Raw genomic sequence first — 25,069 nt, forward strand, 5'->3', positions numbered from 1 at the left:
TTAGATGGCCAAAATAGACTTCTCCCCTAAGTCAAACACATTAAGTTTATATAAATGAGTATTAACATTTAATACATCAAATAAGTAAAGTAGTACAAAAATATATTTCAAAACCTATCTAAATAATGTTCATTTGGTAGTATAATATTATTATTGTTTTCCCCTATAGACTTGGTGAACCTTAGGATAGCTTGAGTTAGGAGAATTCAAAGTTCATAATTGTCGGTGTGAAAGTGACCAACAAGTAAAATTTGTAGTTTTACCATGCGTTGTGATCGAATGTGGCCTAGCACTCAATGACATAGGATTTATACTGGTTCAGGCAACGTGTCCTATATCCAGTTTCAGTCGGTCGGTGACTTTATTCCTAAGCTCAGGTGTTCGAAGTTTGCTGTGGGGTTACAAACGAGTAGGAATGAGAATGGGGTGTTAGAGGCCCGGTCGGACTCTGAACCGAGTGGCCGAGAGTGACGGATGCTCTAACGTACGCTAAGTATTAGAGTGTATGCTCTGAGTAGCTGTCAAGTTCTAAAGCTATTGAGTTGTTCGAATCCTCAGGTCGTCGAGTCCTCGAGTTGTCTAGCCCTTTCTTTTTTCTCGAGAGAGCTTTTAGGAGAGAGCTCATCCTCTTTTATAGTTTGAAGGGATGACCTTACAAGTCAGAGAGAGAGAGTACGTGTGCTACCTAGTCTTGTTGCCCACGCTGTCGGGTATGAGACGGTCGTCGACGCCCATAATACTGTTTATGTTCGGACACATTTGGCAGGCTCTACCTTGTTCGCCTAGTACGGCAAACGTCGGCGCCTACAATATTGTTTGTGCTCTGATGCGTTTGGAAGGTTGTATAGTGCCCATCTGGCATGGCCTGGTGGCACCGTCCTGCAGGTGCACAGGGCATGGCAGGGTACGGTCCTCGGTATTGCGGTTGACTTGAGCGCATTACCTTATATGCTCCGTCTGATCCCTGGGCCCTCACCGAGCGGGCGTCTCCGGTCAGTCGTTTTCCAGTCAGTCCCGAACGTGTCGGTCAGAAAAGAGCAGCGAGCAGAGGTCTGGCGTATCCTTTGTCGGAGAAGGAGGTCGGAGCCGGACTGCGGTCCCACCTTGGCCAGGCCTTCCGGTCGAGGACCGAATCGTTGTCCCGGCCTGTCATTATGTACCTGGGCCGGCCCAGGCGCGCGTTGTTGCTGCGCCGCCTGCTGGGCCGGGTTTTAGAGGAAAGCGGGTCTATTGGGAACCCCGGGTTTATGAACCCGACAATAATATTTTAGGACGAATATAGTACCAAATTAACACTTAGATATCCTTGTTGTGAGAATTTCTAGTTATTCTCTTCCTAACGTGTCTCGTGAGGGCCAACGTGTATGCATCCTCACTTGACTACCGAAATATATTATAGTACCTACTAATATAGAGGGACGATTTTGTTCGTAAATCATGGTTCAAAATTAGGTTTAGATTATTGGGAGTTCATTTTCCATCAAAAGCATATAAAACAATTCCAGTTGCAACACAAAAGAACGTGGCACCTCCGAATATGTTCAAAATAATGTCTGCTGCGTTTGTCTTTATTTGTCGTTCACCCGTTCTAGAATGTGCAGTGCTGGCTTTCGAAATTAAAAAAAGAAAACTTTTTTCGGAATTCAAGAAAACTTTTCTTCTGTGTGTTTGATGAAGAGTACTAGCAGTAGATTGATGAAGAGTTGTCCCTGTATGTTTGGCTGATGATATTCGTGGTCAAGGAGAAGATGTACATGGCCTATGACCGTTGGTGGACTGGGCAGAGCCGCAGGGGGGCTTTACGTACTTTTCTCCTCGTGACACGAGTCAGTGGTGGCCTGGCCAAATCGTCCCCCGTTCGGCTGGTTTCAATCCCTCCCAAAATACTATTGAACCATCTAAGATTCACTGTTCACCTTTTTGTCTGCCGCCACGTGGCACGCGAATATTCCTTCCCCCCTCCCCCTATCTCTGCTTTGTTGCCATTCACTCAGTTTCGATCTCCGAGCTAAAGCCAACACATGCCTTGCTACTACAAACAAGCTAGGACTGCTCTGAACTGATCCTGAATGGAGTTTTTTCAGCCCTTTTCAGACAATATACAGTATAGTATAGTTTCCTCCTTCGGCCCTTCCTTTTCATCTTCAGAGATGCACACTGTGTTCACTGCATTCCTCTACTGAAACCCATGAACAACTGAAGGACAATACAAAGGCCTGGCTTCAGCAATGAAAAAAAAAGAGAGAAAATCCACGAGGAAAAAACAGTGCAATGTGTGGGCCTGTCCACTTATTCGATGTCATGGCTGCCGAGAGATAGAGAATAATCAGGGTGTCATGGGCTAATAGCTCGCCATGATGTGCACTCAGAGTGGTGGGGTGTGGGGGGATGATTCTCTGAAGCCAATGCGAGAGCAGAAGAAAAAAAGCAGCAGGGATTAGGACGCAGGCGTAAAAAAGAACGGCCAGAGCTCATCAGGAATCTAATGGGATGCTAATTGTCTCCCCCTGCGTTAAGGTTCCTGGAGTGAAGGACCATCCTTGCATCCAGCCTTTCGTCTAGTGGACGGATCCGGAGGAAGGAAGGGAATTCACACAGAAAACCATATCTACTAGCCAGAACCCCGTGCGGGTAGATACTATGCAAGTGTAACAAAGATGGAGACACGGAAATCAAAGCTTTCAGGATAGGAAATAATGAAAAGGAAATGACGACACACAATGAGAATGATGAAGACGGTTTGCATAGTTATATTTCGAGTTTGGTTGTAACACCAAAATTACAGGGCATCTGAAACTGAAGGATGCACAAATATGGTTCTATTCAGCATGCAAACAAACTATTAACCAAACGGCACTATGATTTCCACTTCATGATGTGTGCTGAGGCATTACTGAAGATGCATAGGAATCTAAAATATGTATTTGACAATGAGGACTAAGCATCTGTGAAGAGCCAAGATGCAAGTTGTTGGTGCCGTTTGGAGTAGCAGGGCCACGACAACAGCAAAGTAACACTTCCCTGTGCTGAAGATGGGTAAACTGCTTTCCTGTTACAGGTAGGAATTTATCAATAAGAGTAGTCTAGGATTCACAGTAGTAAAGTGTGGTACACCTATGTGGCATGTATAAAAAATCTATTGACCATCAACGGGACAATTGATGGATGATTATAGCGCTATATGCATATAGGATTTTGAATCTATGGCTAAATGCAGGCAAGAACAATAACTCAACTGCATTTTCTTCTTTTGAAGTAAGGCTGGCCAATACAGTATTTCACTGCAGCTGCACGTAGAGAGAGTCAAAAAGTTAACTGGAACATCATATATAAACTTACGGAGGATGTCGGTCAGGAAAATGCAATGAACTGCGAATAAATTAGGAAGGAGTGTGAAACATAATTTGGGGACCAACATCTAGAGAATCCCAATATGTGATCTTGCAAAGAATAACAAATCTGGGTAATAAAAATGGCAATTTTTTTTATGAGACAGGAAAACATTGGTGCTTAAATCTGACCACACACACAAAATCAAACTGGAACGATGTACCTTGTTGGCATGGAGAGTAATCCGAGACTGCAACAGGACCATGAAAGAAGCTGTTCATTTTGCTATCATCCTTAGGCCAACATTATGTAAGCAGGTGAATATGCCTGTTGATAAATCTAAGCATGAGCCCAGAACTATAGCGAAAAAAATCCATTTGAACAACCATATTTACATGTCAGTATATACGAACGAAATGAGTCTGCAAAAATATAAATAAGATGACTTAGTACACGGTGGCAGGAACGTGGAGAGCAGAGGGGCAGAGACCGGGCTGCCGGCGAAGCTGTACCGCATGATCTCTTTCTTGCTTCATCGGAGAGGTGCATCATATTAACATCATGCAACTCAACAAAGGTAGCATATTTTAATGATTCAGTTTCAAACAAATGGGAATCCATCATTCAGTTGACCTCGTCTGTCGTACCTGAAAAATGCAATTGCAACCAGAGAAGGCAAATTACTCTAAATGAATTAAAGGAACTGCTGGTTTTAAGATTACTACGAAACTGGGTTGGTGGGGTCGGTCCAAGCTGGAGCCCAATCCTATGCAGCGAGCCAGCGAGGCACAGTGGTGGATCTAGGTTTTTTTGTACAGGGTATGGTGGACCAAAATTTTTATATCCAAACCGGTAGAAACCATTTAGCAACTCGGTAAAGTGCCATAAAAATTGCCACAATTTGGTATAGATATATTTAATATCATGATAAGTCTTAGATTACATCATCTGCTACCTTTATTTTTACCTATGCTTTGTAATGGGCTCTCAAATTCGATGTGGCCACATCTACTTTGGGCTACATCTATATCAAATTAGAAATAAGCTGTATTCCTATACGTTCTTTTGATCAGAGAAATCGAGGCTAATTTGCACAGTTCGACTACGTACATGTGGCAACATGGGTACATGTATGAAATCAGATCAGAGAAAGTTAGGGTCAGAAAACTTGTGAACTTGCAACGAAGAAGAGAAGGGAGATGGCTGCGGGGCGAAGGGGGCTAGGGGCGGGCTCACGCGAACGCGGACAGCCGGCGGTCGCTGGCACACGGGGCGGCGCGCAGGCAGGGGGGGCGACGCAGGGTGGCCTGCGCTCGCCCAGGACTGGGTGGGACGGCACGCACGCTGGAGGTGCTGGCAGCGGCGCGAGAGGCTCGGTGGTGAAAAGCGGCGGCGTGAGGGCGCGAGGCGACCCGGCGAGGAGCGGGAGTCCGCCGAGGACGCGTGGTGGGGGATTTTTTTCTCTTTTCTCTTTGCTATTCTGTCCGAGGGAGGTGGGCTGGACGAGGGTGACGTCGTGACCCGGTCTGGGCAGGAGTGCATCGGCTGTTTCCAGAAACTCGCTTGCGTGGCTGACATCCGGTGGAGGCGCGTGTACAGGCGAGGAGCGGACGGACCGGATTGGAGAACTGTAGAGCTACAGGGTTCTGAGTCTTGCGTGCGGGTTGGTACTATTGATCTACAGGAACGGTCACCAGAAACAAACGTCTTTATAGATAGATAGATAGATATCTCCTTGCCGCGATCCGGATTTGCGCGGTGAATGTTCCTCCTATCCGCCAGCTCCATTGACATTCCACTGCCCACTGGATCGGATGGTGGCTGGCTTAAAGAAATGGAGCTCAACCTCATCAGCTGGATGGCCATGAAATTAGGTGCAGCCAGAGATTCGATCGAGCTCTCCGGTGGTCTTGTATTGAGCTGCTGTTAATCTGACTGCTATGCATGCATCGAGACATGTTTTCTCTGCAGTTCAGTTCAGAGCATGAGAGATGAAATCCACAGCCATCTGTCCATAAAGTTGAGTTTCAGGCAGCCCCGTTCGCTGGTCTAAAACTTGGCTGAAACTGGCTGATTGTTATGAGAGAGAAACACTATAACGACTGAAACTGACTGGTTGTTATAAGAAGGAGCAGCCGGCTGGTCAGCCAGACCAGACCAGCGAACGCGCTGCAGTTTGTCCTGTTCATGTGCCGTCAAATGTTCGTGTTTCTGGTTCTTTTTAGTAATTAACATGTTGCACTTGCAGAACTTGAAGAACATTTTTTATTAAAAGAAAATAATACTTTCGCGGCTTTGGCATAATCGCTCTGTGTTTTTTTAACCCAACCGACAGAACGAGGGAGCCATTTGAAATTTCGCGGCTTTCAGGAAGACAATAATGATTCATTAACAGTGTAACATTCCTAAAGTGGTCGGATCCGGCTTTCCCTTTTCTTCCTCTGCGTACATAAGCCTTTAAGTTTCTCTAATACTAACATCACGGCCAGTCTTCGTCTCCTTCCAGAAGTAGGCCACATGTGTCGAACTAAAGCTCCAACGACTGTCCCTCTCTTCCCTGACAGTTAAATTTTGCGTCTAATCCTTTCATTAGCGGTTCATCTTTTTCACCGACATGGAGATGAGTGATTCCATCTCCTTTCTCTCTCGGAACTAATCAGACCCTGAAATGGCACCTCAGTGACACGATTCCTTGTTTGCTTCTGAACTGAAAAAAGCCAATCCTCGTTCACTCGTTCTGCATAGATATGATGAGCTAGACGCTGCACCTGGTAGCTGCATTGTTTTCTACTGTGCTGCCTGATGCGTTGCCATTGCAGACTGGACTGCATGAGATGAACATGTTCGCTGGTTTGAAACTTGGCTGAAACTAGCTGAAAAACACTATTCCGGTTGAATTGTTGTGAGAAAAAAATACTGTTCCGGCTGAAATTTAGCTGAAACTGGTTGAAAAACACTATTCCAGCTGAATTGTTGTGAGAAAAACCATGTTCTCGTTGAAAAAAGAACCCGAACAAACTTGTGGGTGCATGCAGGTAACAGGAGTCAGCAGATGCAATTATGCAAAGCGGGCACAGAAGAACCGTGAGATGTTTTTTCTTTTCAGAAAAAAAAAACCGAACCATAACAAGCCAATAATAAGCGACATGTCTAGTCAGAAGAACCATAGCAAAGGCAGAAGAACAGTGACATGTCTAGTCACCTCAGATATTCTCCTGATGAGAAAGAAAAACCTTTAATCTCTCTCTATCTCTCAACTTTTTATCTCCGGTTATTTTTCTGTTCGTGTGATCGATTTTGAGGTTTATAAGTTGATGGTTGTGAGAGAAAAATATTATATCATAACTGATACGATCAAGGGTAATGTTTGCTGCAGAATTCTCCTTGATGGCTGTGAGAGAAAAATACTATATCATAACTGATACGATCTAAGGTAATGTTTGCTGCAGAATTCCCCTGCAGTTTACTTCCACGAGCTAATGATAAGCGAGATGTCTATTTTAGCATGGCACGTACTGTAGTGGCCTAGCTTTGCAGGTCTTTCGTTAGCTCGCTTTACGCCCTTACAGTGATAGGAACAGGAGTAGTCTGCTCAGGCTCAGCTAGTAGGCGAGTCAGAGCCATTTGCTGAACTCTGACTGAAATCCTTTCCACCTGCTGCCCCTGCAGTTTTCCACGACGAGCTGAGTGTACTGCATACATATTGACCTGTGCAGCTCGGCACTTTCTCCCTCCCCAGCTTTGCTGCAAACTCTTGTCTTTAGGTGCAGCCAACATCTGGTTCTGGCAGCAGAAGCTAGCGCGCTCCACTCCTGACCTGAATACAGTTGCCACGTTCTCCGAGAGCGAGAGCGAGAGCGAGAGCGATGCAAATTGCAAACAAGAAGAGATCAAGAGAAGAGAATGGTGTGTATGGGCGATAAGCATAACACATGGGGGATAAGGTTAGGGCGCGTGCGTGAGCGATTTTGGAGAGGGGATCTATGCTCTTGGGCTTTAAAGTGGGGTTTAAGGCGGGGCCAAGGGAAGGTGCTTACGGGTATCAAAGACGACGAGGGATAAAGCGACAGAAAAGAAAAGGGACATCTTGGAGGAAGGAATCCGTCCGGTCCGTCCACGCCCCGTCCGTCCATGCAGAGTTGCAGACACAAGCACAAGCTGCTGCTTTCAAAGGGGCTTTGGCCTTTGGGGCTGGGTGGTCAAGTAAAGTGCCCTGCAAAAGGCTTCGCTCCGGCTAGTAGCGAGCCGAGAGTTTGATCCAAATCTTGGAAAGGGATACTGCCAATCGCCCACTGGGAGAGGAGAGCTACGACTGCAGACCACTGCTTGGATCAGGCTAGGTCAGACAGTATAGGTGGTGTTTAAATCGCTAAAGTTTAGATATATCATGTTGTGTGTCATATGGGAGTGCAAAAGTTCTCGGAAATCCATGAGACGAATTTATTAAGCCTAATTAATTTATCATTAGCACATGGTACTGTAGCACAATATTGTTAAATCATGAACTAATTAGTCTTAAAAAATTCGTCTCGCAAAGTAGTCGTAATCCGTACAATTAGTTATTTTTTAATATATATTTAATACTCTATACATATGTCAAACATACAATGTGATAATATGCATGGTGGCCTCCTCCTGCTGCTGGTGGCGGCTAGTACTTGGTGCTGCACAGAGGCGGACTGGCGGCCGCTAGACCTCGCCGCTGGCGAGGATCCCTTCCCTCCCCACACAGACTTTTTCTTTTTCTTTTTCTTCACCGGACGCTAGTGCCTGCCGGCTGCCGAAATTGTCTCCAGGTTCAAGACGAATGAACAAGATAATGCCTCGACGGTTGGACCTCACTTCATGGGCTGCTAACTGTTGTGGCAGTGGTGTTCCTGGGCCTAAAATGGGCTGGCATTCCCAGCCCACCAAGCAAAGCCGTTGGTTTCTTGGTAAAAAAAGATAGCTCAGGTGACCAGGAAAATAGTCACAGTTGCTTCTAAAACGTTTCTAAAAAAATTGCTTCTAAAACAAAAAAAGGAAAATAGTCACATTTTTTATTTATGGGCAAAAGCCTCTTTATGGCCGCGGGCTCATGCGACTCGGCCCGCACACTACTGCACGTAGCGTAGCACGTGATGGGTCCCACCGTTTTTATCCCCATCGCCTTCCTCCTTTCATTCCCCATCCATTTCTCCTCTCTCCCTCTCTTGCGCAGGCCTCCCACCTCCCGGCTGCTGCGCAGGCGCTCTCCAGCAGCTGTAGTAGCCTCCTCGACGGCCGCTCGTGCTCTCCTCAGTGACCAAGCACGCTCTCCCCATCTCCAAATCGTTCTGGTGGTACGTCATCTTCTCCTTTCTCTCTCTCTCTCTCTCTCTCTCTCTCTCTCTCTCTCTTATTTCCTAACTCCGGCGGGCTTAGAAGGGGCTCGGGGTAGGCAGGGCAACTAGGCGGTGAGGACGGCGGGAGGGTGGCATAGAGGCGATCGAGCCAGGTTAGGGGCGGGAGCGCCCATGGCCATGGCGGCGGCGGGAGGGGGGAGGGGAAGGAGGAGGTCACCAGGGGCGGTGGCGTAGCGGCAGGGGCAAGGACGACGATGAGGGAGGGGTCGAGGGGCGGGGCCGAGAGGTGGGCGGCGCGGCCAGCGGCAAGGCAGCTGCTGGGCGGGAGCGGTGGGCGAGGAAGGCGGGGGTGGGTGCGCGAGGAGGAGGAAGGTGTGCATTTCACATGCTAATCGCATGGCCGGCCTTGCATTAGCCGTGTCCTTTTGTGAGTTTAGTCACTGTTTGGTAATTGGCTAATTGCCAAAGGCAGCTTGCATTCACCATCACCACGATTAATGATTGATAGTGTGATGGATGCCTCACAGCTATGTGTGTTCTGTGTTGGCCGACGCGACGGCTAACTACAGTCCCACGCCTAAGGGCCTGTTTAGTTTCCCTCCAAAACGCCAAATTTTTCAAGATTCCCAGTCACATCGAATCTTTGGACGCATGCATGAAGCATTAAATATAAATAAAAAATAAAACTAATTATATAGTTTAGACGAAATCCACGAGACGAATCTTTTAAGCCTAATTAGACTATGATTGGACACTAATTGCCAAATAACAACGAAAACGCTACAGTAGCGTTTTGTCAAAAAATTTGGCAACCAAACTGGCCCTAAGAGTTGTTGTCGATGCTTGGGTGCAGTGACAGTGTGAGTCTGTTGTACAGCGAGGTAAATAAAAGAAAGTGTTATTGTAGCATGACAGGTGACAGGTTAATAGTGTTTGATTTGGCCATAGATGAATTTTGATCTACCACTGATACCACACACAAGTCTGACAGTGGCAAATTGACAGGGATAATTCAGGGATGGATTCTTCTTGTTATCCATTCTCCTTTGTTGAGCGATGTCATGCAGCAAATTGACGTCTTAGCCAAACAGGATCCATATCCCTTAATAATATGCAGAAGTATATAACTACTTAAAATAAACCAAAATGTAGAGATAAAAAGTGAAGGCCCACGCACATTTCCTTTTCGTACCTCTCAAGCCAGGAGGAGGAGGAAGCAGGCGCTGGCAAGGCCTTGAGCCCCAAGCCCCTAGCCCCCCAATCAGTTTTTTTTTTTTTTGGGTCCCGAAAAAGAACTCGTGCAGTTTGAGGCCTGCTTGTGTCTCAGCCCGGCCCCCGCGGTTTGCCAGGCCGTCAACGAGAGAGGGCCCATTGAGGAGGCGGGGTCTAGAGTTTCTGCTTGTCGCTTTAGCCCTGTTGTATTCGAGTCCGGTTATCGGACCGGACTCGGCATGCATGGCAGTTCGTGAAATTTGAGAATTTAATCACGGTAGTATTTTGTTTTTATTTGATAATTAATATTTAATTATAGACTAATTAATCTTAAAATGTTCGTCTCGTGATTTCTAATTAAACTGTGCAATTCGTTTTTTTCGTCTATATTTAATGCTCCATGCACGTATCGTAAGATTCGATGTGTGTAGTATTCTTTGGGAAATTTTTTGGACTAAACATAGCCTGAAACATTACTCCGTATTCCTTCGGATTCAATCAACAGATATGGAGTATATTATAGAATATCACATCAACGCCACGAAGTACCGATGGAGAAGTACTGCTGCTCCTGCTCCAGCTTCAGGTTTGCATTATCTATTTGTCTTCCTCTCGAGTTTGTTTTCGGTGTACCTTGCTCTTTTCTTTTTCTTTCCAACGAAGAGACAGTACATATATAGACGTTATACTCCAATAAACAATTTTGAAATACTTATGTCTCGCTGGCGTCATACACCAAAAACATACTCGAAAACAAACTAAAAAAAAAATCTGTGTAGGACATATACATGCTCATGCTCACGTGCATTGCATGATAATTTCCAGAGTTGTTTTTTTACTAACTTATAGGTTCCAAATTTTAGCTTAGTTATAAAATCAAAGACCTCTTATTCTAACTAACTTTACATGAGAAAATACACCAATATCTATGATATTAAATTAGTTTCATCATTTTCCTATGGAATGTTTCTGTATTTTGCAATTATTTAAACCTGTAGCTGTAGATGCTAATATTTTTTTAAAAAATATTGCTAAAGTTGATTTTTTTTGACTTTACAGTGGGTTTGGTTGGGTTCTAGATTATTATAGAAATATTTCAAATCTAGATTCTTTTTGTAAAGTTTTATATGGTGAATCTGAATCACTTTTTAGAATTGTTTGGCATAAAGTTGGATTTTGGTCCGCACATTTTTTCCTAAATAAAAACACAGAAATATAAATATGCTTCACTAAAGATTCAAATCTTTTTGTGGTTGATGAACAACTCAAACATAATCCATTTTAGTTTATTGCAACAAGAAGTATATTAACAAAAAAAAGTGATTGCTAGTCTAGAGGGGAGGCGTAAGACTCCCTAATCGACATGCCTAGCCACAAAAATGGAGAATCCATGTTAGAATATAGTCATAGTCCCAAGGAAATTATTGAGGAACTTCACCCAGTTCCTCTGGAGGAGAAATCGTCATGACAACTTTATTAATTACGAAATGCTAGTTACATTTGCCATGATCTTCTTGCTAATAATAGAATCTAGGGTTTCGTCGACCAAAACACAAGCATTCTTAACGTATTAGAAAACAAAACCTAGGTATTTAATGTCTTCATCAACATATCAACAACATCCAACATCATATATTTATGTCAGTAATCTACTAATTAATTAATAATTGGATTCCTGTTGTAGGCCCGCAGCACACCATCATCAGAAAGACGATGAGAGGACGCAAGATCCGTAAGAGGTTTAGGTTCTATCGCCGCGATGTGTTTGGCACAAGGACTCACCGCGGAGGTAGTGACATGGTGAGGCTCACCCCGTTGGGCCTCGAGTTGTTGCTCCGCATGAAACTCCAGATCATCAACAACATATACTCCAAAATCCCAGAAATATACGAGTGGGACGCATACAAGCAACACCTACCCGCCATCAAGGTGCACATGGCCGCCATCACCAAGGCCCTTGAGATGCACAAGGCACGCCGCGTTGAGCGTGGCCTGTTCCACTTCCGGCCTAAGCCCAACTCGCTCGGGTTCTGGATCCTTTGCCCCTGGCGTGTTCGGGGTGGCGCTCAAGCTCGACGGGAAGGCCTTCGCAAGTGGAGGCGCCGGTGCAAGAAGAGGGCGGCTATTGAAGCGGCCGCCACTTTGCGCAATAGGCCAACAATGGACCATGTGTCTTCCCTCGCGGAAATGAAGATGAGGTTTATGAGAGCCAGCACAATGCTATACTTGGCCTACCTTGTGTTTGTTTCTATTTTAAGTTGCATAATTGTGTTTATGTGATGATCAACTACAAAATTAATTAGACAAAATTCTCAGTACTATGCCATTGAACTTAGGGACTGTTTGGGCAGCTGGATTCTGGATTATGAATTATAATAACAAAGAGAGTTTGGATTCCTAGATTATTGAGGTTGATGACCAAAGGGAATATTTCAAATACCACATTTACACACAAATTCTAAACAAGATATAATGGTTCTATAGTTGTACGAGCACATTTTAACCGTTCAATGTATTGATGACATTTTCATTAAGTATTTTTAATTATTAAATTAAATCTTAAGTACTTTGCTCAAGTCGTATTTGAATGGTCGTATTAGTAACGGTGATAGGTGTGAAAAAAAAGACAGCGTACCCGTGAATAATTGAGACGTTGACCCGTTTTGACTGAAGAAGCATGTGGCCAAACAAAGGGCACCCGGCCCTGGCGTGGTGTGCGGTGTGCCCGCTGCCCCGTTGTGCTTGCGCCTGCGCCTGTGCCTGTGCCTGTGCGGTGCGTCGAGCAAAGCCACAACGAAGACCATTCCGTCGCTTGGGCAGGGCCTCACGCCTTCACCCCACATACACCTCTGCCCGCGCGCAGGTGTCATCTGCCCCGCCGCCGTCCGGCCGCACGCCTCCTTCCTCTGTGCTCATGCCACCGCACGCCCTTATAACCATCGCACACTCCGTGCTCAGGGCACCGCACTCCCGAAGCAACAAACACCAGAAGTCGAGAAGCTCAACTCACCAACCACTGAACCGCACCCCAGAGCGGCATCAGAGCAAAGGATGGCCTCTGACTCTGCGGGCGCCGCGACGGTGGACGGCAGCGCACTCGCGAGGCGCGCGCTGGTTGCGGCGGGCACGCGGCACATGTTTGGGGTGGTGGGCATCCCCGTCACCTCTCTTGCGTCCCGCGCCGCTGCGGCCGGCATCTGCTTACTCGCCTTCAGCAGCGAGTAGTCCGCGGGGTACGCCGCCGCCTACGGCTTCCTCACGGGCTCCCCGGGCGTCCTCCTCACCGTCTCCGGCCCGGGATGCGTCCACGGCCTCGCGGGCCTCTCCCATGCCACCGCCAATGCCTCGCCGCTCCTCATGGTCTTCGGATCCTGCGACCAGGCCGACGCCGGCAGGGGCGATTTCCAGGAGCTCGACCAGATCGCTGCCACCAAGCCCTTCGCCAAGCTCGCCGTCAAGGCCACAACCATCGCCAACATCCCGCGCCTCGTCTTCCAGGTCCTCACCGCCACCGTCTCCGGTCGCCCCGGAGGGTGCTACCTCGATATCCCGTCCGACGTCCTCCACCAAACCCTCCCTGAATCCAAGGCCGCGGCTCTCATAGCAACAGCAGCCGCCAATTCGGCCGCATCCAATCCTTCCCCGTCGAAACACAAGTCCCTAGACGAGGGAATCGAGAAAGCTGCGGACCTGCTCCAGCGTGCGGAGCGGCCTCTGGTTGTGTTTGGGAAGGGTGCGGCGTGTCAGATTGATCTCCTGACCAATAAGCCCAACGGCCTATTGGGCCTTGGTCTAGCACCCTGATCGAGGGCGCCCAACCCTACATGGTTGGTGGGCCCCCGTCGCACTGCGCTATATAAAGAGGTGGGGGCCGGCGGCTCAAAGTACGAGGTTTGCCGTGAGCCGCAAACCCTACCGACAAACCCTAATTCCGATCTCGAAGAGGGTGCACAGCCAGCGACGGGAAGCCGCCACCGTCATCATCGTCATCCCATCGTCACTGCACTGCTACGCCCCGTCTACTCTGCATCGACGTCCGTGCAACCTCTACTCCAACCATCGCTGCCCATGAGCAGACTTCACCGACGAAGCTGATGGAGGCCTCTGGATCCACTCCCTCTGGGATCTCAGGTTCGACACATTCTCCTTCCTCTACATAGCCTCCTAGGTCTACATCGTTACCGTTGTCTACTGCACTTTATCTCTACCCTCTAGACCGACTGCTAGATGATTCAAGGTTTATAACAATGGTATCAAAGCCTACTAGCACGTAGATCTAGATAGAGGTAGAGAAAGAATGAGGTCAAGATCTCAGATCGGACATGAAAGAACGCTAACCCTAGAAAATAAAACCCTAACCCTAGATCGGGTTTTGGGGAAGGAAAAGGATGAAGAGGGGAACCTACCCGTTCCTCCCGACACCACCGTCGCGCGGAAAGCTATCACCGCCGCCATGGTTGGCGCGCAGACAGAGGCCCGGCTCGGCCGTGGCTCAAGAAAAGAACCGATTTCAAATCGGAAAAGCAAACCCTAACCCTAATCGGAAAATCGGGCCAAATCCGAACAAAATCCGTATCAAAGAAACCGAAAGGGGAAAGAAGAGGATGGCCTACCTCGGCGTCTGCGTGGCACTGTAGTCACGCCAGCGTGCGGGGAAAAGAAAGGCCGGCCGAAGGGGGGCACGGCTCGCCGGGATCTGGCCACAGGGGCGTCGCGGCCAGGCCGCTCGACGGCGGCACGCTCACCCGCTGGGGAGCGCGCACGCCGGCGAGGGGGCCGACGACGGCGCCGGGACCTCGCTGCTCCACTGTTGTCTCGCTCGGCGTTTGACTGAGGAGAGAGGGGCAGAGTTGTGAGGCGAAGAGAAAGAGAAAGACTGAGGGCTAGGGTTCAGGGAGCGACGGCATTCGCTGGTTTTGATCCAGCGACATTGAAGGCCAACCGTCCGATCGGCGCGAGCGGCTAAGATCAATTGGGCCAGCACCGCAGCCCAGGTGGGAAAGGGCGCGAGGCCGAATTCCCGGCCCAGGCCCAGGTTGCGGCCTGGGCGCGGGGGAGAGAGCGCCGCGCGGCTGGGCGCCGGGTGCGCTGGAGCGCGCGGATGGGCCGCGGCAGCTGGGCCGGTTTCGCTGGCGCGCGCGCGCGCATGGGCAGGCCGTGGGCCGCGCGTGTGCTGGCTGGGCCGAAATGGTCAAATGAATAGAAAAGTCACAGTTTTTGTTTTTCTTATTTTCCAGAAAACAGTTTGATCAATTTGAATTGATTTTTTATGATAATTTTCTGTACAAAATTTATCCAACGATATTTTTGTTCAGTAAATAGTAAATTTGCTTCTGGAAAATAGGAAAAAGATTATTAAATGTTAAAGTTTCCGCTGCGTATTTAAAGATGTAATTTTCATTATTAAATTCGAACCAACGGGAGAATTTAATTTTGAAAAATGGATATGTTTTAAATTGATTATAATATTGTTGTTATTCTGACCAACATTGATTAATGGCAATATTATAATATTTTTGTTATACATTAATTCTATTTCTGCCCAACGGTGATGTAGAATTAGTGTAGAAAATAATTGTATGTTTTAATTTTGACCAACGTTAAACTAAGGCATGCAATTATTGTTGTTATTTCTGTTCTCACCCTATTTGAATTATGTTTTCAGGAGGATACAACTTGATGAGTTGTATCAAAGAGATCCCCACTCTAAAAGGTGATAACTATATTGAGTGGAAGAAAAAGATAGACCTGGCCTTTATCCTCGCTGAGGTGGACTGGGTTGTCACCACACCGTGCCCCAAAGAACCTGTGGCACCGGTGAGGGAGACAGATGAGATTGATACTGCATTGCAGAACAGAGAGCGGGATTTTGCTCCCGTAAAGATGTCCTATGACCTTGAGCATAGAAAATGGGTCACTGCCAACAAGAAGTGTTTGACAGTGATAAAGAACACGATTGAGCCTGCCATTGTGGGCTCAATTCCAGACTGTGACACGGTCACAGAGTACCTAGATAGAATAAAGAGTCAGTTCACTGGCTCTTCAAAGACATGCAACCCAGCTGATCAAGCAGCTGGTTACAGAAAGGTACTCTGGTGGCGGCAGTGGCATTAGAGAGCACATATTGAGAATGAGCAATCTGGCATCTAAGCTCAAACCAATGGATTTGGCACTCAAGGATAAGTTCCTTATTCATTTGATTTTTGCTTCTTTACCCAAAGAATTTGACACATTTGTTGTTAATTACAACATACAGCCTGAAAAATGGGATTTAGAAAAGCTCATTGCCATGTGTGTGCAGGAGGAGGAAAGAATAAAAGTTTCACAAGGTGGTTCTGTCAACTACCTAAAAGATAAGAAAAAGAACTATAATAACAGCTCTTCCTCCAAATCATCTGGAAAAGGTCCCATGCAACAGTCTCAGAACCAGCAATTCCCAGTGGCTAAAGACCAGTGTCTCCACTGCAAGAAGACGGGACATTATAAAAAGAATTGTCCTGATTTCTTAAAGATGATAATGAAGAATAAAGGTGAGAACATTATTACGTTCGTAAATGAATCCTTGTATGTAAAGTTTTCAAAATCTACTTGGTGGATTGATTCAGGTGCAACTATTCATGTTGCTAATTCATTACAGGGATTCCGTTCGATGAGAACTTTGCAAAGAAGCAAAAGTTTCATTAAAGTCGCAAATGGAGAACAAGCAGATGTTGAGGCCGTTGGTGATCTTCCGTTAGAGCTTGCTGATGGCTTCATAATTATTCTTAGAGATGTTCTTTATGTACCTTCTTTGCAAAGAAATTTGATTAGTGTATCAAAGTTGGATCATGATGGTTATGATTGCCATTTTGGAAATGGCAAATGTCAGATATTGTTTAATAATAAATGTATTGGTCTTGCCTTTCGACAAGACGAGCTTTATTTGTTATCACTTCGTGAAAATGTTAATTCCATATGTGATGTGAATGAAAATGTATCCTCATCGAACAATGGAAACAGAAAATGAAAGAGAGCTCAAGATGCGTTGTCGAAATTATGGCACTATCGTTTAGGCCATATTTCGAGGGGGAGAATAGAAAGACTAGTTAAGAATGATATTCTTCCTCCATTAGAGCTCTCAGAGTTAGAACAATATAGAGATTGCATAAAAGGAAAGTATGTAAAGAAAATTAAGAAAGATGCCAAACGAAGCGCAGGAATTCTACAGATTATTCACACAGACATATGTGGTCCTTTTCCTGTGAAAAGTGTGGATGGTTATGATTCATTCATAACATTCACAGATGATTACTCTCGGTTTGGCTACATTTATCCAATTAAAGAAAGAACAGAAGTGTTGGATAAATTTAAAATATTTAAAGCAGAAGTTGAAAATCAGCATGATTTAAAGATTAAGATAGTCAGGTCTGACCGTGGAGGAGAGTACTACGGTCGGCATACCCCATATGGACAAGTTCCTGGACCTTTTGCAAGGTTCTTACAGGAGAATGGTATAGTCGCCCAGTATTCAACACCGGGCGAACCTCAGCAGAATAGAGTAGCTGAAAGGCGTAACCGTACCCTAATGGACATGGTGCGTAGTATGATAAGTTACTCCACTTTACCCACGAGTCTGTGGATGGAGGCGTTAAAAACCGCCATTCATATTCTCAATAGAGTACCAAGTAAGTCGGTGCCCAAAACACCGTATGAGTTGTGGACAGGAAGAGTACCCTCACTTAACCACTTGCGTGTGTGGGGGAGCCCTGCTGAGGCTAAAGTTTTTAACCCAAACATTGGGAAGCTAGATCCCAAAACAGTGAGTTGCCATTTCATTGGCTACCCAGAAAAGTCAAAAGGTTTTCGTTTCTACTGTCCTAATAGACATACAAAGTTTGTGGAAACGAGACACGCTGTCTTCCTAGAGGATGAAATGATTAGGGGGAGCATGGTAGCTCGAGAAATTGACCTTGAAGAGAAGCGGGTGTATGCACCCACTCCGATTATTCATGAGCCATTTTTCTCACTACCTGCTGTTGCTGCACCAACAGTACAAGACACTGTGACGCCAGCACCTGTTGTTATCCCGCCTGTGGCAACTATGAATGATGATGAGGAACCTGTGCCTCAGGATCCTATAGAACCTATTGCCACACATGAGGGGGAGCAACAACAGCCTCAAACAAAAAATGTGCCAATTGAGGAGGCCCCTAGAAGGTCTCAAAGAGTTAGAAAATCAGCTATTCCTGCTGATTATGAAGTGTACAACACTGAAGAATTTCAAATGGAGGATGATCCCACCTCATTTGAAGAAGCCATGAAAAGTGATCATTCATCAAAGTGGCTTGAGGCCATGGAAGATGAGATGAGATCAATGAATGCAAATAAAGTTTGGGATTTGGAGATAATTCCTAAAGGAGCCAAAACAGTAGACTGTAAATGGGTCTACAAAACAAAACTTGACTCTCAAGGGAATATAGAGAGATATAAAGCCCGACTTGTGGCAAAAGGCTTTACACAAAGAGAAGGGATTGATTACAATGAGACCTTTTCTCCAGTCTCATGTAAGGATTCCTTCAGAATCATAATGGCATTAGTGGCACATTACGATTTGGAATTACATCAGATGGATGTAAAGACGGCATTTCTCAACGGAGACTTAGAGGAAAATGTTTACATGGCACAACCGAAAGGTTTTGTCATGGAAGGAAAAGAACGTTTGGGATGCCGCCTAAAGAAATCTATTTATGGATTAAAACAAGCTTCAAGACAGTGGTACTTGAAGTTTGATTAGACAATAACGAATTTTGGGTTTAAAGATAATGTTGAGGACAATTGTGTCTACGCAAAGTTTAAGAATGGGAAGTTTATCTTTCTTATCCTGTATGTGGATGATATCTTACTTGCTAGTAGTGATGTCAGTCTACTACTAGAAACAAAGAAGTTTTTGTCCTCAAAATTCGATATGAAAGATCTTGGTGAAGCTTCGTTCATTCTAGGGATCGAGATTCACCGAGATAGAAGTAAAGGGGTATTAGGACTGTCACAAAAGGCATACATAGAAAAAGTCTTAAAGAAATTCAGTATGCACAAATGTAGTCCCTCACCTGCTCCTATAGTCAAGGGCGACAGATATGGGGATTTTCAATGCCCCAGGAACCAATATGAGATCGATCAAATGAAAGTGGTTCCATATGCTTCAGCTGTCGGAAGCTTGCAATATGCTCAAATGTGTACGCGCCCTGACTTGGCATTTGTTACCGGGTTACTTGGCAGATTCCAGAGCAATCCTGGAATAGAACACTGGAAATTGGTAAAGAAAGTCTTGCGTTATTTGCAAGGAACGAAAGGCCTCATGATGACGTATAGAAGATCTGATTCACTCCATATAGTGGGATATTCAGATTCTGATTATGCGGGAGATAATAGAAAATCCACGTCTGGATATGTGTTTACTCTCGCAGGGGGAGCTATTTCATGGAAAAGCTCAAAGCAAACCATCACTACATCGTCCACAATGTATGCCGAGTTTGTAGCATGTTATGAGGCAACGGGGCAGGTGAACTGGCTAAAGAAGTTCATACCCGGTTTGAAGGTGGTTGACGACATCAATAGACCACTGAAGTTATACTGCGATAATAATCCAGCAGTACAGTATGCTCACAACAATAGGTCAAGTTGTGCTGCCAAACACGTTGACATAAAGTATTATGTTGTGAAGGATAAAGTCCGAGATCAAATGATAAGTCTTGAGCATATAAGTACCAAAAAGATGCTCGCGGATCCGCTTACAAAAGGCTTACCACCCAACGTGTTCAGAGAACATGTAGCCGGCATGGGTTTAAGGGAAAGCCTATGATTCCTGGACTATAAAGGGCCCAAAAGTTAAAGTAACTATTTCAGATCAGAGACGTGCATTGTAGCTGTCAAATCTATCGGCGATTGACCGAGATGATGAAACATGCTCTATGCATCATCTGTGAAGAAATGAGTAAGGTTTAAAGGATTGAAGTTTAAAGTTTAAAGATAAAAGTAATAGTGAGATCAAGGGGGAGAATGTTAGATTGATCTCCTGACCAATAAGCCCAACGGCCTATTGGGCCTTGGTCTCGCGCCCTGATCGGGGGCGCCCAACCCTACATGGTTGGTGGGCCCCCGTCGCACTGCGCTATATAAAGAGGTGGGGGCCGGCGGCTCAAAGTACGAGGTTCGCCGTGAGCCGCAAACCCCACCGACAAACCCTAATTCCGATCTCAAAGAGGGCGCACAGCCAGCGACGGGAAGCCGCCACCGTCATCACCGTCATCCCATCGTCACTGCACTGCTACGCCCCGTCTACTCTGCATCGACGTCCGTACAACCTCTACTCCAACCATCGCTGCCCGTGAGCAGACTTCACCGACGAAGCTGATGGAGGCCTCTGGATCCACTCCCTCTAGGATCTCAGGTTCGACACATTCTCCTTCCTCTACATAGCCTCCTAGGTCTACATCGTTACCGTTGTCTACTGCACTTTATCTCTACCCTCTAGACCGACTGCTAGATGATTCAAGGTTTATAACACGGCGTACGCGCGCGCGGAGGAGGCGATTCGGAAGCTGGTGGACACCACGAGCATCCCCTTCCTCCCGACGCCGATGGGGAAGGGGGTCGTGCCTGACTCGCATCCACTCTCCGCCACGGCGGCACGCTCACTCGCCATCGGGCAGTGCGATGTGGCTCTGGTCGTCGGTGCAAGGCTTGATTGGTTGCTTCACTTTGGCGAGCCACCCAAGTGGTCCAAGGATGTCAAGCTCATCCTTGTGGACGTCTCCGAGGAGGAGGGAGATTGAGCTCCGGAAGCCACATGTGGGGATTGTTGGGGATGCGAAGAGAGTAATTGAGCTGATCAACCGGGAGATCAAGGATAATCCATTCTGCTTGGCAAGGTCGCACCCATGGGTTGAAGCGATCACGAAGGAGGCCAAGGACAATGTTCTTAAGATGGAGGCGCAGCTAGCGAAGGATGTTGTGCCGTTCAATTTCATGACACCATTGCGGATAATCCGGGATGCGATCCTTGCTGAGGGGAGTCCTGCTCCGGTAGTGGTCTCAGAAGGGGCGAACACCATGGATGTTGGCAGGGCTGTGCTTGTGCAGAATGAACCAAGGACAAGACTGGATGCAGGGATATGGGGACGATGGGTGTTGGATTGGGGTACTGTATTGCAGCTGCAGTAGCTGAACCCGAAAGACTTGTGGTTGCTGTCGAGGGCGGCTCTGGATTTGGATTCAGTGCAATGGAGGTTGAGGTATGAATTCAAACATGCCAGCTTCACTTTGAAAGACTAATTACTTAAATCTCAGTACTTATTTGGTTTAGTTGTGTAAACATGTTATTTTCTTCTGCTTTTTTGCTATTGTCATGTTGCTGTGAGCTGAAATTAACACTCTTCAGGTTGGAAAAAAAAGGCCAGGGTCATGTTATGTTGATGTCAATAATACTAACATACTGGCAGAGGCCGTCATCTATTTATATGAACTATGCTGCGGCTGCCATGTTCTAGATGTTAATATGACACATAATAACATGACTGTAAGACATAATCTGCTGCTGATCTCTCTCTTGCTGCAGTAGAGTTGGCATTTGGTTAGCTCGGCTGTTCAGTCTCTACTGTTGTAGCAGTATGACAATAGCCTACTTCTAGTACATTAGTTGGTTACTATTACATTAGCCATGTCTTGGTAGTGGACTAATCTAAGCTTTGTACCGCTAGTACTAGGAGTAGTTGGTGTACCTTAGGAGTGGTAGTTGGTGTACTCACCAACAACTATGCACATGGTAGAGGTACTAGCACTTGCATATATATCACACCTAAGGCAATACAAAAGAGCCATTCAGTTTGCCACATCTAGAAGCAGAGCTTTCAGCCAGCGCTGGGCTTATGCTGTGTGTGTGAGCTGTTCTCAATATCAGCCGAGGGACCAACAATGACAAATAGAAAATTAATCTAATGGATGTGCATAGATTGCATGGTCCCTGGATAATTACCCTAGGACTGTGTATGAGTCATCTTTTGCAATTGTGCTGGTTCATACTATTACTACAAGTATTCAAGGTAGCAAATGCTTTTATCAAAAGAAATGGATTACTGTTCGATTGTTGTCCTCAAATGGGCCCAGTCGTCTGTTTTGGCTGATCCAGGAGCAATCGAATTTTCCTAGTGGTTCAGCCTCGTCAGGATATATTCTTATAGTGTACATACATTAAGCAGCAGAAATGCGTATGTTGTGATGAATTTACGGTTACACAAGAATGGACTGAGTTCAGAACGATGATATATGTGATCGCCTAGAGGTAGCACAAATTGAAGAAAAGCTTGTCCAACATCGGTTGAGGTGGTTTGGCCATGTCCAAAGGAGACTTCTAGAGGCACCAGTGCATTGTGGAGTCCTAAGCCAAGCTAATAATATGATGAGAGGTAGAGGAAGACCGAAATTGACATGGGGGAGGCAATAAAAAGGGATTTGAAAGCTTGGGATAACTAGAGATCTATGTTTGAATAGAAGTACTTAGAAAACAGCTATTGAAGTGCCTGGACCGTGACTTGGGGCTCTTGGTGGGTTTCAACTCTAGCCTACCCTAATTTGTTTGGGACTGAAAGGCTATGTTGTCGTCGTCGTCGTTGTTGTTGTACATACATTCAGCAATATAAATATGTCAATATATATACTTCATTGTTTTCGCATACCACGTCTCCCAGCTCCATACAGTTCACCCTATATGAATATTTAATTTTGTAGTATTTGTACACCTGTAATCTCAGTGGTGCTTCACAACATGAGCATTTCATATGGAATCACAGAGGAGACCATTACTCATAGATTATACATTTTCCAGCAAGCCTAAAATTTCATTGTTTTATGTGACAGTTATCCATCTGTATTGCCAACTAAATGATGGAATCATTTCGCTTTTATGGTGTTGTTTTTTAGATTACTGCACATTATTTTTCTATATGATCTGATGAATGCTAGCCAAACCATTCCTCGCCCTGGGGCATCTTTTGACTTTATCTGTTATCTTCTCAATGAACCGGAATATGTCTATACCCTTACTTATTATACTTATTATTTTACATTTTTACTCATTATAAGGGTTATTGGTGATGCCACTCTGAGTTGTAGGTGTTACTTGTTAGTCTCAATTCTTATACTAGGAGGCAGGAGTATTCTATTTCAGTTTTACAATATGTGTATGGTGGTGTACTAATCAAAATAGTAGGATATGCGAACTGCAGATGTTTGGATCAAACAATTTGATGGAAGTGTGTAAAGTACTGTATTTGAATCTTATCATTTGCTTGCTTAATTAACCCTTGATGGACTAGCTGCACACAGTTATGCCATAACTAGCCATCTAATTAGCCCAGATTTAGGATTTCACTGTGGTTGATATATGGGATAAGTGGTAAAACTCCATAGACTGTTTGAAAGTCTATGCCTGATTGACTAGGAAGTACCAATCCTCTGTTTAATTAGGTCAACTTTACTAGTTAATTTTTGTATGTCATTTTCATTTCTTGTAACTTCTAGTTATTTCCCTATCAACTTGGATTACATGATCTGTTTTTATTTTCCTTGCTTTTCTTGCTTTTCTAGTAATTGGGCCCCTTAAACTAACTTTCCCTAAACTGGTTGTACCATATGTTTATCATTTCATTTTGCCACATTGTACCAGATAGAGATACCTAATTAGTTGCTTTTCCATTTTACAGACATTAGTTAGGTACCAGCTGCCTGTTGTTGTAATTGTTTTCAACAACAATGGTGTCTATGGCGGTGACCGGAGAAGCCCTGATGAGATAACCGGACCCTACAAAGATGACCCTGCCCCAACTTCTTTTGTTCCAGCAGCTGGCTACCATAAAATGATGGAAGCTTTTGGAGGGAAAGGTTATCTTGTGGAGACACCAGACGAGCTCAAATCTGCCCTTTCAGAATCGTTCCGTGCCAGGAAACCAGCAGTGATTAATGTTATCATTGATCCTTATGCCGGCGCAGAGAGCGGTCGAATGCAGCACAAGAACTGAGCGTGTTTGGTTTGTACCATATATCATAGCAGGATGCGGATGACGACTTACAAATAAGCAACAACCTTGAGTTTCGGTGTCCATCGATAAATCCATTTGTGTCTTACGACCTCGCTTCGTTGTCGTTGGTATACTCCTTTTATGGCATGTAAATGTGTTATGATTGTCTGCATGCCATGATGTAAACGAAAGGATGTTAATGAGTTATCCAACTTGCGCATGGAAACGAAAGGGATGTTAATGAGTTCTCCAACTTGCCCGTGTTCGGTTCCAACAAATCGAACTGCATCTCACTGTGCAAACGAAAGGGATGTTAATGAGTTCTCCAACTTCCCCGTGTTCGGTCCCAACAACTCGAACTGCATCTCACTGTGCACCTGGATTGAGATTGCTCCAACGGTGTTCCAAATCATTCCGCTGCCGGGAACACTTTAAATAAAAAACCGTACTTTTTTTTAAGTTAGAATATTATTCTCTTTTCTTTTTTTTTTAAGAACCAGTTAGCTCTTTGGCCGATTATATATATATATTATAAAAAGAAAAAGAACCTAAACTGGGTAAACACCAACGTTGACTCTAAAGGGTGGTATATAACAACGGCAACTAAAGACAACACATCTACACTAACGATTGAACACAACTATCTTAACTATCAACGACAACGGTCGGTTGTACTAGAACCTCAACATGCACCGCAAAACACCAACGCATTGACTACTCCACACGAGCAAAGACAAACGCTCCACAAGCAACTTCCTCACGGAAGCCCCATGCAGGAACATCATTGGACATCAATGTAGCAAGTCAACACACCATCGTCACCGCCTACGCCATCACTGTCGATGATGTCTCACACTGAGCCAACCGATGCCATGTAGGGCTAACCGTCGCGACCCCTGCAAATCATGTAGTCATCTCGCCATCGCCTACGTTTGCACTGCCTATCAACGCTGCCCCACACCAGACTAACCCTTGCCATGCAAGGCTAGCCACCGCAGTCCACTACAAGATGTCAAGGCGATACATGAGCAACTGTCTCTGGTTGGCCAGGCCCACCGCCACCACCAAGATCTGCTCACATTGCAGCTCCTACCAACCAAGCCACCTCATCAAGATAGCAGAATACCAAGCGTCACCTCTAGCTGCCATCAG

The 25,069-nt window shown here is 45.6% G+C and overlaps 1 long non-coding RNA gene and 1 pseudogene across 3 annotated transcripts; one reads left to right on the forward strand and one right to left on the reverse strand.

Moving 5' to 3' along the window:
• Positions 1–2,724: 2,724 nt before the first annotated feature.
• Positions 2,725–4,818, reverse strand: LOC136457640 (uncharacterized). 3 transcript variants are annotated; one of them, XR_010759778.1, is made up of 5 exons: positions 4,567–4,818; positions 3,784–3,977; positions 3,554–3,657; positions 3,237–3,287; positions 2,725–3,049 (listed from the first exon to the last, which is right to left on the reverse strand). It is a non-coding gene; the product is annotated as an uncharacterized lncRNA (long non-coding RNA). The 3 variants fall into 3 exon arrangements; XR_010759777.1 differs by having other exon boundaries at positions 4,441–4,818; XR_010759776.1 differs by having other exon boundaries at positions 3,784–4,818.
• Positions 4,819–12,917: 8,099 nt separating this feature from the next.
• LOC136457641 (2-hydroxyacyl-CoA lyase-like) lies at positions 12,918–23,948 on the forward strand (annotated as a pseudogene).
• Positions 23,949–25,069: the final 1,121 nt, after the last annotated feature.

The sequence above is a fragment of the Miscanthus floridulus genome, chromosome 6, assembly GCF_019320115.1.
Source record: "Miscanthus floridulus cultivar M001 chromosome 6, ASM1932011v1, whole genome shotgun sequence".
NCBI classification, from domain to species: domain Eukaryota; kingdom Viridiplantae; phylum Streptophyta; class Magnoliopsida; order Poales; family Poaceae; genus Miscanthus; species Miscanthus floridulus.